We start from the raw sequence: 12,181 nt of genomic DNA on the forward strand, positions 1-12,181 counted from the left end.
AAAGCAATCTCTTGAGATAGGAGGAAGTCTTCACAACAGACTAAATGAGCACTGGACAGGTGGACAGAAATAGGTACTAGCTTCCATGGGCAAGGAAAAGTAAAGGGGTAAAAGACTGAGAGTGGGAGAGAGAGAGAGAGAGAGAGAGAGAGAGAGAGAGAGAGAGAGAGAGAGAGAGAGAGAGAGAGAGAGAGAGAGAGAGAGAGAGAAGTGTTATCTTCTGGGCCCAATTAAGCTTGCTACCCAGGAGCTGGAATTTTGAAGCCTCAGAGGAGTTTGACTTTGCCTCATGCAAAGACCCAGATGTATTGATCAGAGAAGGACTGGAGTCATGATGAAAGGATCAAAATTAGTTGGCTTAGATATCCAATGAGGCCCAATTTTGCCTGAGAACTTATTCAGAGCTGCATCCTCATTGTTCCTCAGCATAGCCAAGTGGACCAGTGATTGGCCTTGTTATTAGTTGTTTCGGACTGGATGCTTGGAGAGATGCTCTCTTTCCCTTGAGAACATTCTCAGGACACTGGTGGAGGTAGTTGATGGCCTGGACTTTAGGGAAAGTGTTGAGTAGCTGTATTTCAGCTCACATATCATCCTTAAGTCCTTAGAGTGAGCTGAGGACCCAGCAAGCACTGAGAGCCAAGGGCATGGCATGTTCACATCCAAGGCCTGAGAGTAAAAGCAAAGGAGATCTGGAAGGGCAGTGTGAAGAGGTTGGTAAGAGCAGGAGTGTTGAGGGTGCCTGTGAGCTATGACAAGCCCATAGTACATGGTAAGCCCATAATCCATCTGGTTTTGCATGGGTCCCACTGTAATGGTAGCATGTTCTCTGTGCTGTCTTCACAGGGTTGCATTCCCTGTCCAGCATGGTCCATGGCAACATATAGAGGAAATGGCCCCACAACTTTGGCTGAGTGTTGATGTCTTCCAACCGAGTCTCCAGCAAAGAGTTGTGGTGTGGCTGACTTGCCCTAGTTCACCTGAGTTAAAAGGTAAGGATCATGGGAATTGCTGCATGTATTCTAGGTGTCCTGGTCTTGGAGGAGCAGGGAACTGCTGCCATCTGTACGTCCAGTCCCTTCGGGATATGGAGCATGCTTAGGGCCTCTGGTTTCTCCCAGGTTTGGAGCTTCGGCCCATTGTCCCCTGGCAGTGTATGGGCAATGTCTTGCAGTCCCTTGCTCTCCCCAAAGCCAGAGCATTCCAGAGTACCGGAACCACTTTGTGCAATGCACTCCAATGTGCTTGGATCTATGGTGATTCCCAGTCAAACATTCCTTGGAAAAGCTGAACAAAATGAGTGAAAATTCTGTACCGCCACTCTCATCGGGACTGAGGTCCAGCATCTTGGGTCTCCCAGGTGCTACGGGCGTCAGGCACAGGCTGCCCATCCACTCCATTGTTCTTGACTTCTTCGGGCTCTAGCCAGAGTCTGCAGAGACAGGTGTGTGCTTGCCCTACTCTGCCAAAAAGCATGGCGTAGGACACAGCAGCTCCTAAAGCTCAGGTGGCATGCTCACTTTGCTGTTGAGGAGATGCTTGGCAGATACTCAGTAGGGAGTCGTGCTAGGTCCAAGGATAGGGCCCAAGCCATTGTGGAAAGTAGACTGTGAGGCAAAAGTAGCAGTGGCAGTGGCACCAAAGTTTGGTTCTTCACATGGTAATATCTGGCAGTGGATTCAGGCTTCTCAGAAGCCCTGATATGAATTTTAACCCTGTTGCATTGCTTTAGAGAGTCAATAGATTTCAGGCTGCAGGTAGATTGTAGCTTGACCCAGTAGCAGGTAACTGAGACAATGTGAATATGGTCTGTTCAGGTGGTGAACAGAAGCCTCTGTGTCCCTGGTGGCTTGTAAGATTCTCGGGCAATTGCCTTGGAAATAGAGAAGGAGCTAAGCAATGGAGGTGGTGACAGGCACCTCACTGGTCAGATTGCACCACATTTAAACACTTACCTGTGTACCAGGACTGATAGCACTTTGATGGACTCGGTGGAAGCATGAGACTTACAGACCTGTGTCTCAATAGGTTTTTTGAAAGAACATTTGTAGGAATCTCCTCTTGGGTAGGTTCTGTTGCTTTGGAAGTTGTTGAAGGGATATCCTTGGAATGTTTGGACTTTCTTGGCAGCCTCCTTGGCAAGGTCAAAGGGAAAGTCTAGGAAGAGTTCTTGCATCCACAGCCTTATGAGAAACATCTTGGTGAGAGATCCTCTAAATTAGAGACCAAGGTGTCATGGGACCTTTCTTTTCGACTTTTGGGCAAGATCTTCTGGAAAGACAAGTTGCTAATGTGCATAGGAAGGAGGTTGCAATGGGGCACATGGTGTTTTGCAAATCCACCCTAGACCCATGCTCACGGGAAATGTCAAGGAGAAAATGAGTTCTTGGATGCAGAGTGAATTTGATACACTAAGATGATTCCATTCACGTAGTATCCTGGCCTGGGATAGTTCAGCACAATGGGATTTTTGAGCTTCAGTGTGGGAAGCTGTACAGGATGGTGTGAGAAGTTTTCCCAGGAAGAGATCAATGCAGGGTGGATGGCCAAAAGCAATCTTTTGAGATAGGAGGAAGTCTTCACAACAGACTAAATGAGCAACGGAGAGGTGGACAGAAATAGGTACTAGCTTCCAAAGGGCAAGGAAAAGTCAAGGGGTAAAAGACTGAGAGAGGGGGAGAGAGAGAGAGAGAGAGAGAGAGAGAGAGAGAGAGAGAGAGAGAGAGAGAGAGAGAGAGAGAGAGAGAGAGAGAGAGAGAAGCGTTATCTTCTGGGCACAATTAAGCTTGCTACCCAGGAGCTGGAATTTTGAAGCCTCAGAGGAGTTTGACTTTGCCTCATGCAAAGACCCAGATGTATTGATCAGAGAAGGACTGGAGCCATGATGAAAGGATCAAAATTAGTTGGTTAGATATCCAATGAGGCCCAATTTTGCCTGAGAACTTATTCAGAGCTGCATCCTCATTGTTCCTCAGCATAGCCAAGTGGACCAGTGATAGGCCTTGTTATTAGCTGTTTCGGACTGGATGCTTGGAGAGATGCTCTCTTTCCCTTGAGAACATTCTCAGGACACTGGTGGAGGTAGTTGATGGCCTGGACTTTAGGGAAAGTGTTGAGTAGCTGTATTTCAGCTCACATATCATCCTTAAGTCCTTAGAGTGAGCTGAGGACCCAGCAAGCACTGAGAGCCAAGGGCATGGCATGTTCACATCCAAGGCCTGAGAGTAAAAGCAAAGGAGATCTGGAAGGGCAGTGTGAAGAGGTTGGTAAGAGCAGGAGTGTTGAGGGTGCCTGTGAGCTATGACAAGCCCATAGTACATGGTAAGCCCATAATCCATCTGGTTTTGCATGGGTCCCACTGTAATGGTAGCATGTTCTCTGTGCTGTCTTCACAGGGTTGCATTCCCTGTCCAGCATGGTCCATGGCAACATATAGAGGAAATGGCCCCACAACTTTGGCTGAGTGTTGATGTCTTCCAACTGAGTCTCCAGCAAAGAGTTTTGGTGTGGCTGACTTGCCCTAGTTCACCTGAGTTAAATGGTAAGGAACATGGGAATTGCTGCATGTATTCTAGGTGTCCTGGTCTTGGACGAGCAGGGAACTGCTGCCATCTGTACGTCCAGTCCCTTCGGGATATGGAGCATGCTTAGGGCCTCTGGTTTCTCCCAGGTTTGGAGCTTCGGCCCATTGTCCCCTGGCAGTGTATGGGCAATGTCTTGCAGTCCTTGCTCTCCCCAAAGCCAGAGCATTCCAGAGTACTGGAACCACTTAGTGCAATGCAGTCCAATGTGCTTGGATCTATGATGATTCCCAGTCAAACATTCCTTGGAAAAGCTGAACAAAATGAGTGAAAATTCTGTACCGCCACTCTCATCGGGACTGAGGTCCAGCATCTTGGGTCTCCCAGGTGCTATGGGCGTCAGGCACAGGCTGCCCATCCACTCCATTGTTCTTGACTTCTTCGGGCTCTAGCCAGAGTCTGCAGAGACAGGTGAGTGCTTGCCCTACTCTGCCAAAAAGCATGGCATAGGACACAGCAGCTCCTAAAGCTCAGGTGGCTTGCTCACTTTGCTGTTGAGGAGATGCTTGGCAGATACTCAGTAGGGAGTCGTGCTAGGTCCAAGGATAGGGCCCAAGCCATTGTGGAAAGTAGACTGTGAGGCAAAAGTAGCAGTGGCAGTGGCACCAAAGTTTGGTTCTTCACATGGTAATATCTGGCAGTGGATTCAGGCTTCTCAGAAGCCCTGATATGAATTTTAACCATGTTGCATTGCTTTAGAGATTCAATAGATTTCAGGCTGCAGGTAGATTGTAGCTTGACCCAGTAGCAGGTAACTGAGACAATGTGACTGTGGTCTGTTCAGGTGGTGAACAGAAGCCTCTGTGTCCCTGGTGGCTTGTAAGATTCTCGGGCAATTGCCTTGGAAATAGAGAAGGAGCTAAGCAGTGGAGGTGGTGACAGGCACCTCACTGGTCAGATTGCACCACATTTAAACACTTACCTGTGTACCAGGACTGATAGCACTTTGATGGACTCGGTGGAAGCATGAGACTTACAGACCTGTGTCTCAATAGGTTTTTTGAAAGAACATTTGTAGGAATCTCCTCTTGGGTAGGTTCTGTTGCTTTGGAAGTTGTTGAAGGGATATCCTTGGAATGTTTGGACTTTCTTGGCAGCCTCCTTGGCAAGGTCAAAGGGAAAGTCTAGGAAGAGTTCTTGCATCCACAGCCTTAGGAGAAACATTTTGGTGAGAGACCCTCTAAATTAGAGACCAAGGTGTCATGGGACATTTCTTTTCGAATTTTGGGCATGATCTTCTGGAAAGACAAGTTGCTAATGTGCATAGGAAGGAGGTTGCAATGGGGCACATGGTGTTTTGCAAATCCACCCTAGACCCATGCTCACGAGAAATGTCAAGGAGAAAATGAGTTCTTGGATGCAGAGTCAATTTGATACACTAAGATGATTCCATTCACGTGGTATCCTGGCCTGGGATAGTTCAGCACAATGGGATTTTTGAGCTTCAGTGTGGGAAGCTGTATAGGATGGTGTGAGAAGTTTTCCCAGGAAGAGATCAATGCAGGGTGGATGGCCAAAAGCAATCTCTTGAGATAGGAGGAAGTCTTCACAACAGACTAAATGAGCACTGGACAGGTGGACAGAAATAGGTACTAGATTCCATGGGCAAGGAAAAGTCAAGGGGTAAAAGACTGAGAGAGGGGGGGAGAGAGAGAGAGAGAGAGAGAGAGGTGTTATCTTCTGGGCCCAATTAAGCTTGCTACCCAGGAGCTGGAATTTTGAAGCCTCAGAGGAGTTTGACTTTGCCTCATGCAAAGACCCAGATGTATTGATCAGAGAAGGACTGGAGCCATGATGGAAGGATCAAAATTAGTTGGCTTAGATATCCAATGAGGCCCAATTTTGCTGGAGAACTTATTCAGAGCTGCATCCTCATTGTTCCTCAGCATAGCCAAGTGGACCAGTGATTGGCCTTGTTATTAGCTGTTTCGGACTGGATGCTTGGAGAGATGCTCTCATTCCCTTGAGAACATTCTCAGGACACTGTTGGAGGTAGTTGATGGCCTGGACATTAGGGAAAGTGTTGAGTAGCTGTATTTCAACTCACATATCACCCTTAAGTCCTTAGAGTGAGCTGAGGACCCAGCAAGCACTGAGAGCCAAGGGCATGGCATGTTCACATCCAAGGCCTGAGAGTAAAAGCAAAGGAGATCTGGAAGGGCAGTGTGAAGAGGTTGGTAAGAGCAGGAGTGTTGAGGGTGCCTGTGAGCTATGACAAGCCCATAGTACATGGTAAGCCCATAATCCATCTGGTTTTGCATGGGTCCCACTGTAATGGTAGCATGTTCTCTGTGCTGTCTTCACAGGGTTGCATTCCCTTTCCAGCATGGTCCATGGCAACATATAGAGGAAATGGCCCCACAACTTTGGCTGAGTGTTGATGTCTTCCAACTGAGTCTCCAGCAAAGAGTTGTGGTGTGGCTGACTTGCCCTAGTTCACCTGAGTTAAAAGGTAAGGAACATGGGAATTGCTGCATGTATTCTAGGTGTCCTGGTCTTGGAGGAGCAGGGAACTGCTGCCATCTATACATCCAGTCCCTTCGGGATATGGAGCATGCTTAGGGCCTCTGGTTTCTCCCAGGTTTGGAGCTTCGGCCCATTGTCCCCTGGCAGTGTATGGGCAATGTCTTGCAGTCCTTGCTCTCCCCAAAGCCAGAGCATTCCAGAGTACTGGAACCACTTTGTGCAATGCAGTCCAATGTGCTTGGATCTATGATGATTCCCAGTCAAACATTCCTTGGAAAAGCTGAACAAAATGAGTGAAAATTCTGTACCGCCACTCTCATCTGGACTGAGGTCCAGCATCTCTGGTCTCCCAGGTGCTATGGGCGTCAGGCACAGGCTGCCCATCCACTCCATTGTTCTTGACTTCTTCGGGCTCTAGCCAGAGTCTGCAGAGACAGGTGTGTGCTTGCCCTACTCTGCCAAAAAGCATGGTGTAGGACACAGCAGCTCCTAAAGCTCAGGTGGCTTGCTCACTTTGCTGTTGAGGAGATGCTTGGCAGATACTCAGTAGGGAGTCGTGCTAGGTCCAAGGATAGGGCCCAAGCCATTGTGGAAAGTAGACTGTGAGGCAAAAGTAGCAGTGGCAGTGGCACCAAAGTTTGGTTCTTCACATGGTAATATCTGGCAGTGGATTCAGGCTTCTCAGAAGCCCTGATATGAATTTTAACCATGTTGCATTGCTTTAGAGATTCAATAGATTTCAGGCTGCAGGTAGATTGTAGCTTGACCCAGTAGCAGGTAACTGAGACAATGTGACTGTGGTCTGTTCAGGTGGTGAACAGAAGCCTCTGTGTCCCTGGTGGCTTGTAAGATTCTCAGGCAATTGCCTTGGAAATAGAGAAGGAGCTAAGCAATGGAGGTGGTGACAGGCACCTCACTGGTCAGATTGCACCACATTTAAACACTTACCTGTGTACCAGGACTGATAGCACTTTGATGGACTCGGTGGAAGCATGAGACTTACAGACCTGTGTCTCAATAGGTTTTTGAAAGTACATTTGTAGTAATCTCCTCTTGGGTAGGTTCTGTTGCTTTGGAAGTTGTTGAAGGGATATCCTTGGAATGTTTGGACTTTCTTGGCAGCCTCCTTGGCAAGGTCAAAGGGAAAGTCTAGGAAGAGTTCTTGCATCCTCAGCCTTTGGAGAAACATTTTGGTGAGAGACCCTCTAAATTAGAGACCAAGGTGTCATGGGACCTTTCTTTTCGACTTTTGGGCATGATCTTCTGGAAAGACAAGTTGCTAATGTGCATAGGAAGGAGGTTGCAATGGGGCACATGGTGTTTTGCAAATCCACCCTAGACCCATGCTCACGAGAAATGTCAAGGAGAAAATGAGTTCTTGGATGCAGAGTCAATTTGATACACTAAGATGATTCCATTAACTTGGTATCCTGGCCTGGGATAGTTCAGCACAATGGGATTTTTGAGCTTCAGTGTGGGAAGCTGTACAGGATGGTGTGAGAAGTTTTCCCAGGAAGAGATCAATGCAGGGTGGATGGCCAAAAGCAATCTCTTGAGATAGGAGGAAGTCTTCACAACAGACTAAATGAGCACTGGACAGGTGGACAGTAATAGGTACTAGATTCCATGGGCAAGGAAAAGTCAAGGGGTAAAAGATGAGAGAGGGGGAGAGAGAGAGAGAGAGAGAGAGAGAGAGAGAGAGAGAGAGAGAGAGAGAGAGAGAGAGAGAGAGAGAGAGAGAGAGAGAGAGAGAGAGAGAGAGAGAGAGAGAGAGAGAGAGAGAGAGAGAGAGAGAGAGAGAGAGAGAGAGAGGTGTTATCTTCTGGGCCCAATTAAGCTTGCTACCCAGGAGCTGGAATTTTGAAGCCTCAGAGGAGTTTGACTTTGCCTCATGCAAAGACCCAGATGTATTGATCAGAGAAGGACTGGAGCCATGATGAAAGGATCAAAATTAGTTGGCTTAGATATCCAATGAGGCCCAATTTTGCTGGAGAACTTATTCAGAGCTGCATCCTCATTGTTCCTCAGCATAGCCAAGTGGACCAGTGATTGGCCTTGTTATTAGCTGTTTCGGACTGGATGCTTGGAGAGATGCTCTCATTCCCTTGAGAACATTCTCAGGACACTGGTGGAGGTAGTTGATGGCCTGGACATTAGGGAAAGTGTTGAGTAGCTGTATTTCAACTCACATATCATCCTTAAGTCCTTAGAGTGAGCTGAGGACCCAGCAAGCACTGAGAGCCAAGGGCATGGCATGTTCACATCCAAGGCCTGAGAGTAAAAGCAAAGGAGATCTGGAAGGGCAGTGTGAAGAGGTTGGTAAGAGCAGGAGTGTTGAGGGTGCCTGTGAGCTATGACAAGCCCATAGTACATGGTAAGCCCATAATCCATCTGGTTTTGCATGGGTCCCACTGTAATGGTAGCATGTTCTCTGTGCTGTCTTCACAGGGTTGCATTCCCTTTCCAGCATGGTCCATGGCAACATATAGAGGAAATGGCCCCACAACTTTGGCTGAGTGTTGATGTCTTCCAACTGAGTCTCCAGCAAAGAGTTGTGGTGTGGCTGACTTGCCCTAGTTCACCTGAGTTAAAAGGTAAGGAACATGGGAATTGCTGCATGTATTCTAGGTGTCCTGGTCTTGGAGGAGCAGGGAACTGCTGCCATCTATACATCCAGTCCCTTCGGGATATGGAGCATGCTTAGGGCCTCTGGTTTCTCCCAGGTTTGGAGCTTCGGCCCATTGTCCCCTGGCAGTGTATGGGCAATGTCTTGCAGTCCTTGCTCTCCCCAAAGGCAGAGCATTCCAGAGTACTGGAATCACTTTGTGCAATGCAGTCCAATGTGCTTGGATCTATGATGATTCCCAGTCAAACATTCCTTGGAAAAGCTGAACAAAATGAGTGAAAATTCTGTACCGCCACTCTCATCGGGACTGAGGTCCAGCATCTTGGGTCTCCCAGGTGCTATGGGCGTCAGGCACAGGCTGCCCATCCACTCCATTGTTCTTGACTTCTTCGGGCTCTAGCCAGAGTCTGCAGAGACAGGTGTGTGCTTGCCCTACTCTGCCAAAAAGCATGGCGTAGGACACAGCAGCTCCTAAAGCTCAGGTGGCATGCTCACTTTGCTGTTGAGGAGATGCTTGGCAGATACTCAGTAGGGAGTCGTGCTAGGTCCAAGGATAGGGCCCAAGCCATTGTGGAAAGTAGACTGTGAGGCAAAAGTAGCAGTGGCAGTGGCACCAAAGTTTGGTTCTTCACATGGTAATTTCTGGCAGTGGATTCAGGCTTCTCAGAAGCCCTGATATGAATTTTAACCCTGTTGCATTGCTTTAGAGAGTCAATAGATTTCAGGCTGCAGGTAGATTGTAGCTTGACCCAGTAGCAGGTAACTGAGACAATGTGACTGTGGTCTGTTCAGGTGGTGAACAGAAGCCTCTGTGTCCCTGGTGGCTTGTAAGATTCTCGGGCAATTGCCTTGGAAATAGAGAAGGAGCTAAGCAATGGAGGTGGTGACAGGCACCTCACTGGTCAGATTGCACCACATTTAAACACTTACCTGTGTACCAGGACTGATAGCACTTTGAGGGACTCGGTGGAAGCATGAGACTTACAGACCTGTGTCTCAATAGGTTTTTTGAAAGAACATTTGTAGGAATCTCCTCTTGGGTAGGTTCTGTTGCTTTGGAAGTTGTTGAAGGGATATCCTTGGAATGTTTGGACTTTCTTGGCAGCCTCCTTGGCAAGGTCAAAGGGAAAGTCTAGGAAGAGTTCTTGCATCCACAGCCTTAGGAGAAACATCTTGGTGAGAGACCCTCTAAATTAGAGACCAAGGTGTCATGGGACCTTTCTTTTCGACTTTTGGGCATGATCTTCTGGAAAGACAAGTTGCTAATGTGCATAGGAAGGAGGTTGCAATGGGGCACATGGTGTTTTGCAAATCCACCCTAGACCCATGCACATGGGAAATGTCAAGGAGAAAATGAGTTCTTGGATGAAGAGTGAATTTGATACACTAAGATGATTCCATTCACGTGGTATCCTGGCATGGGATAGTTCAGCACAATGGGATTTTTGAGCCTCAGTGTGGGAAGCTGTATAGGATGGTGTGAGAAGTTTTCCCAGGAAGAGATCAATGCAGGGTGGATGGCCAAAAGCAATCTCTTGAGATAGGAGGAAGTCTTCACAACAGACTAAATGAGCTCTAGACAGGTGGATAAAAATAGGTACTAGCTTCCATGGGCAAGGAAAAGTCAAGGGGTAAAAGACTGAAAGAGGGGGAGAGAGAGAGAGAGAGAAAGAGAGAGAGAGAGAGAGAGAGAGAGAGAGAGAGAGAGAGAGAGAGAGAGAGAGGCAGAGAGAGAGAGAGAGAGAGAGAGAAGTGTTATCTTCTGGTCCCAATTAAGCTTGCTACCCAGGAGCTGGAATTTTGAAGCCTCAGAGGAGTTTGACTTTGCCTCATGCAAAGATCCAGATGTATTGATCAGAGAAGGACTGGAGCCATGATGGAAGGATCAAAATTAGTTGGCTTAGATATCCAATGAGGCCCAATTTTGCTGGAGAACTTATTCAGAGCTGCATCCAAATTGTTCCTCAGCATAGCCAAGTGGACCAGTGATTGGCCTTGTTATTAGCTGTTTCGGACTGGATGCTTGGAGAGATGCTCTCATTCCCTTGAGAACATTCTCAGGACACTGGTGGAGGTAGTTGATGGCCTGGACTTTAGGGAAAGTGTTGAGTAGCTGTATTTCAACTCACATATCATCCTTAAGTCCTTAGAGTGAGCTGAGGACCCAGCAAGCACTGAGAGCCAAGGGCATGGCATGTTCACATCCAAGGCCTGAGAGTAAAAGCAAAGGAGATCTGGAAGGGCAGTGTGAAGAGGTTGGTAAGAGCAGGAGTGTTGAGGGTGCCTGTGAGCTATGACAAGCCCATAGTACATGGTAAGCCCATAATCCATCTGGTTTTGCATGGGTCCCACTGTAATGGTAGCATGTTCTCTGTGCTGTCTTCACAGGGTTGCATTCCCTTTCCAGCATGGTCCATGGGCAACATACAGAGGAAATGGCCCCACAACTTTGGCTGAGTGTTGATGTCTTCCAACTGAGTCTCCAGCAAAGAGTTGTGGTGTGGCTGACTTGCCCTAGTTCACCTGAGTTAAAAGGTAAGGAACATGGGAATTGCTGCATGTATTCAAGGTGTCCTGGTCTTGGAGGAGCAGGGAACTGCTGCCATCTGTACGTCCAGTCCCTTCGGGATATGGAGCATGCTTAGGGCCTCTGGTTTCTCCCAGGTTTGGAGCTTCGGCCCATTGACCCCTGGCAGTGTATGGCAATGTCTTGCAGTCCCTTGCTCTCCCCAAAGCCAGAGCATTCCAGAGTACCTGAACCACTTTGTGCAATGCACTCCATGTGCTTGGATCTATGATGATTCCCAGTCAAACATTCCTTGGAAAAGCTGAACAAAATGAGTGAAAATTCTGTACTGCCACTCTCATCGGGACTGAGGTCCAGCATCTTGGATCTCCCAGGTGCTATGGGCGTCAGGCACAGGCTGCCCATCCACTCCATTGTTCTTGACTTCTTCGGGCTCTAGCCAGAGTCTGCAGAGACAGGTGTGTGCTTGCCCTTCTCTGCCAAAAAGCATGGCGTAGGACACAGCAGCTCCTAAAGCTCAGGTGGCATGCTCACTTTGCTGTTGAGGAGATGCTTGGCAGATACTCAGTAGGGAGTCGTGCTAGGTCCAAGGATAGGGCCCAAGCCATTGTGGAAAGTAGACTGTGAGGCAAAAGTAGCAGTGGCAGTGGCACCAAAGTGTGGTTCTTCACATGGTAATATCTGGCAGTGGATTCAGGCTTCTCAGAAGCCCTGATATGAATTTTAACCCTGTTGCATTGCTTTAGAGAGTCAATAGATTTCAGGCTGCAGGTAGGTTGTATCTTGAAGCAGTAGCAGGTAACTGAGACAATGTGACTGTGGTCTGTTCAGGTGGTGAACAGAAGCCTCTGTGTCCCTGGTGGCTTGTAAGATTCTCAGGCAATTGCCTTGGAAATAGAGAAGGAGCTAAGCAATGGAGGTGGTGACAGGCACCTCACTGGTCAGATTGCACCACATTTAAACACTTACCTGTGTACCAGG

The 12,181-nt window shown here is 48.0% G+C and overlaps 5 non-coding genes across 5 annotated transcripts; all 5 read left to right on the forward strand.

Annotated features, from left to right (window-relative positions):
- Window positions 1-1,247: 1,247 nt before the first annotated feature.
- On the forward strand, window positions 1,248-1,341 carry LOC147003094 (small nucleolar RNA SNORD116). The gene has a single exon (XR_015048344.1). It is a non-coding gene; the product is annotated as a small nucleolar RNA SNORD116 (small nucleolar RNA).
- Window positions 1,342-3,795: 2,454 nt separating this feature from the next.
- On the forward strand, window positions 3,796-3,889 carry LOC147003095 (small nucleolar RNA SNORD116). The gene has a single exon (XR_015048295.1). It is a non-coding gene; the product is annotated as a small nucleolar RNA SNORD116 (small nucleolar RNA).
- A 2,398-nt stretch (window positions 3,890-6,287) lies between these two features.
- Window positions 6,288-6,381, forward strand: LOC147003096 (small nucleolar RNA SNORD116). The gene has a single exon (XR_015048334.1). It is a non-coding gene; the product is annotated as a small nucleolar RNA SNORD116 (small nucleolar RNA).
- Window positions 6,382-8,895: 2,514 nt separating this feature from the next.
- Window positions 8,896-8,989, forward strand: LOC147003097 (small nucleolar RNA SNORD116). The gene has a single exon (XR_015048296.1). It is a non-coding gene; the product is annotated as a small nucleolar RNA SNORD116 (small nucleolar RNA).
- Window positions 8,990-11,461: 2,472 nt separating this feature from the next.
- LOC147003098 (small nucleolar RNA SNORD116) lies at window positions 11,462-11,555 on the forward strand. The gene has a single exon (XR_015048330.1). It is a non-coding gene; the product is annotated as a small nucleolar RNA SNORD116 (small nucleolar RNA).
- Window positions 11,556-12,181: the final 626 nt, after the last annotated feature.

This window comes from Mus caroli, unplaced genomic scaffold (assembly GCF_978045245.1).
Source record: "Mus caroli unplaced genomic scaffold, Mus_caroli_1 scaffold_8, whole genome shotgun sequence".
In the NCBI taxonomy this organism is placed as follows: Eukaryota; Metazoa; Chordata; class Mammalia; order Rodentia; family Muridae; genus Mus; species Mus caroli.